General features: G+C 45.2%; 1 pseudogene; it reads right to left on the reverse strand.

Annotated features, from left to right (window-relative positions):
- Positions 1 to 2,672: 2,672 nt before the first annotated feature.
- On the reverse strand, positions 2,673 to 3,289 carry LOC102417478 (annotated as a pseudogene).
- Between the last annotated feature and the right edge of the window lie 548 nt (positions 3,290 to 3,837).

The raw sequence follows: 3,837 nt of genomic DNA on the forward strand, positions 1-3,837 counted from the left end.
ACTCAAAAGCATTCCTGGTGCAGCATCGCATTTATGGAACTAGGATCCTGCTGTTTCATTTGGCTGTTTTGTTCAAAGGGTTTTTGTTTAGTGTTCCATCGACCAATGGCAAAGCCCCTCCCCAGTCATGACCCCTGCCGTGGACCACCCTTTACAGCGGTGGGTGGTACAGCATCTGGGCCAAGTCTCCGACTTCCATGCTTAACCAAAAGCCCTCAGACATCTTTCCCCCTAAGATTTGAAGAGCTCTCTGTAACAAAACTGTCTTTGCTGCAATAGCTGTGAATATAAAGAAAAGGAAATGCAAAGGCATGAGAATAGGAGATTGTCTCAATTAATGTTCCAGCATTGCCACTCACCAGCGCCACTGCTAACACCTGTGAGCTCCAGCAAGACACCGAAACCCTTTGCCGCTCAACAAGTCACTTCCTGGCACTTCATAAAAGCACCCGTGTCTACAGCAGATTAGAATCAAAAAAGAAAAACAAACTGGACCTACATCATCACTTGAGAAGCACAGTACCACCTACTCCAGCAAGTTTCCTTGAGCAACCTCTCGGTCTTCAGTCTACCCAATGGCTCCAGGCCTGAAACACCAGTGGCCACAACTGCATTACAGCTGAGAAAACGATTTCTGCCCAGACCAGTGGTGCCTCCGGATGCAGAAACACCTCCAGATCCTCAGTTCTCTCAAGAAGGAAGGGAGCTGGTCAGTGGGAGAAATCGTGCAGGGACACTGTTTCTGTTCATACCCCCTTCACCTCGGTCACTGGTATCTACTTCCTGATCAAGCTCATCCTGAAAGCAAACAGCCAGGAAACTGAGCAAGGCCAATCAAATGAAGTGGAGCAGCAAACATGCTCTCACTGCACCATGGATGTGCCCCTAGAATACATCTTCACCATCAAAGACTTCCATTATCTTCCTTAAAAGCCCGGGGCCTGGGTGGTAGAGAAGGAAGGCTGCATCGGATCTGTACACACAAGCCAGATGCAATCATTTAAATATGCTTTTAGACACACTATGCAACCGCTCAGATCTCATGTCTCCTTCCCTCCTGGAGGAGGGTTGTGGCTCCTGTGACTTCATGGAGAGAGTGAAGTCCATTGTGTGTCCTTGTGTGGTCCTCTGATTCCCTTGGTCTCATGGCAATGTTTTGTTCCCTTTGTGGATGCTCATCCTGAAGGGATAAAGCTAGCAGATTGGATAATCTCCTGGTCCACATTTTCTTGTCTTGGTGAGGACCTGAAAGTTGAACCCTCACTCGGGGGTTTCAGGAAGTCCACAGAGTGAGAGGAAAAGTGTTCCCAATATGATGCCCATAACAAGTATGCAGACATAGGTTAGGAAGCAAAGCCATTAGAGTTCTGGATAGTTCCTTCCTGAAGCGGGCTGGAGTCCATGCTGTGCCTCTCTTCCAAACTCGGCCTCCAATGACATCTTAGTGGTAGCTGGAAATCAGCCATGGTGGAAGAATTTACACCACATGCATTGGCAAATTCTACCAGTCAGGGTCGTTTTTCCCAGCGCTAGTTTACCAACACAGGACTGTTTGTAGACCTTGTATCCAGGGTACCCAACCAGCAGTCCAAGAATAAGAGCCCAGACTTTTTGAAAGTGAAACAAAGAAAGGACCAATCAAAGCTTTGCAAAATGTCCTTGAAAATAAACCCAAATCATATCTTAGTAAAAATGTTTTAATAGTTTCTCCATTGGTTCCTCTTGAAACACATACATGTCTTGTGTTTTCATTCTCTTCCACTATCGGTCTTCTACCCTCAAGAGCACCTCTGGCAGACATCTCTGGAAACAGCCACCATTGTTTGGCCTTTTAAGTATCTCTGGAAGCTCCATTGCATTATTCTGAGAATAATTGTACAAAGAAAATGCTTTTTATTTATTCTATGTGGTTAAAAACAGTCCCTTGACTCCGAATTTACACTTTGAAATACAAAATTTGAAAATACATAAATATGTTATTGCTAAATAATGAAAATATCTCATTCCTGACATCTATGTAATTAATGAACATGAATGAACTAACATTCATTATTCTTCAAAACTTATTTATTTCCTATGCTTGTTCATGTCTTTTCATGATTTTGTGCATTATGATTTTTCTTTCATGTATTTTTTTTTCACGGCCACACACACCCCAAAGGGTGAATTTTATTTATGTCCCTTCCTGTGAAGTAGACTTCATATAGGGACTGAACATGGAAGCTGCTTTTCCCACAAAATAACTTGACAAATAACCACATTGTTAGCTCTTTCACGATACAGTGACATAAAATCATTTTTAGAAAATTAAATGGCGATTGAAAGTTAATTATTAGCCCTTATAAATCAGTACATTCATGAGAAATCTTATTACGAGCAAATGCACAAAACATCAGTGAAAGTGAAACTCGAGTGACATGCTGGGGACATCTTTCACCAGGTTTACTTTACATGCACATGGCGCGTGGTTGGCCCAACGTGGCCCCTCAGACACATTAGCCCCAGAAGCTTTACTGGTCCTATCTGATTTTTCCCTCAAAGAACAGTCATGAAACAGGAAATAAATAACAGTCTGGAGTCTGGCCGGCCCAGTCTCAGTACAAGGGCTTCCCCATCCCTCTCGCTCGGCAGCAGCTCACTTAGCCACGCGGGAAGAGTTTATTTTCCTGATGTCAACTTGGCTCAGAATCAAGGTCCCATTTTTGAATTTTCCAACCTGGCCAATCCGTCCACTTGACAAAATACTGGGAGCCTGTGATCCCAAACCGGTGCACCTCCAGCTGAGCCTTTTCTAAGTTAAATTCTTGTATATTCACATCTTTCTCAAGGATACTAGTTTTGGTCTTGGTGTTCTCATCTTGATCCGGGTTCTGTTTCCTTTTCTTACTCCTGCTGTGGAATTCCACCACTTCCACCGGCTCTCTCCTGTCCAGGTGAGAGCGCGATGCTGCCGTAGGAGGGGCTTGTGGCCCAGCGGGGGCCTCCAGGGGGGTCACAGAGGGGGCGCGCTGCTGCTCTTCCCGGAGCTCCGAGAAGCTCGAAGCCCTCTTCCTCGGGCCTCTTACAGGAGCACCAGGTGGGGGAGCGGGCTGGGCTCCCAGGCCACGGGGGTCCCCGCCTCTCTCTTCTTGTTTTCCTTTTTCTTTCGGATCCTTTTCTGTTCCGCTTCATCTTCTGTCTCTCCAAAGTCGAGGCTCTGGAGCACCGAGTCCAGCAGCTGGCGGGAGGGAGGCGGGGAGGCGGGGAGGCGGGGAGGCAGGGAGGGCCCCTGCCCCTGCTTGTGCTCCATCGAGGGTCGGGCTCTGGCTCACGCGACCCCCGGCTCCCACGGGTGCGGGTTGTGCGCGTGGCGCCCTCACTTCTTTTCATCTATTTTGATTTTTCATATATCAGAACTATACCTGCTATCCCCTTTCTCATGGTTTTTACCTACTATGAAATGTATTGTGGTGACCCACTCTAGAAATACTGTGTTTTTCTTCCTTTTAAGTTTGCCTTCTTTTTTTTGTTTTTATATTGAAAAATAAAACATCTCATCATTCAGCTTTACAGAGCCACATAAGAAAAATGTCGGTTTTCTTATTTTCTGTGGTCATAATAAAATAGTTCTAGGAATGATAGTAAGAAAAGGTCATGACCTTTATGGATGCATTTAATGGAATGCATTGTTGGCAAAATATGTCAGCTTCCTTGGAAGAACACACTCATTCTTTATCTTTTGTGGTACGAACAGAAATAACATTAAGAACACACTTTGCATATGCTTTGACAAAGCCTCATTTTTGGGACTCTTATTCAGAAGCATCCAAACAAAAGATTGAATGAAGGGAGAGCAGA

This window comes from Myotis lucifugus, unplaced genomic scaffold, assembly GCF_000147115.1.
Source record: "Myotis lucifugus unplaced genomic scaffold, Myoluc2.0 scaffold_27, whole genome shotgun sequence".
NCBI classification, from domain to species: Eukaryota; Metazoa; Chordata; class Mammalia; order Chiroptera; family Vespertilionidae; genus Myotis; species Myotis lucifugus.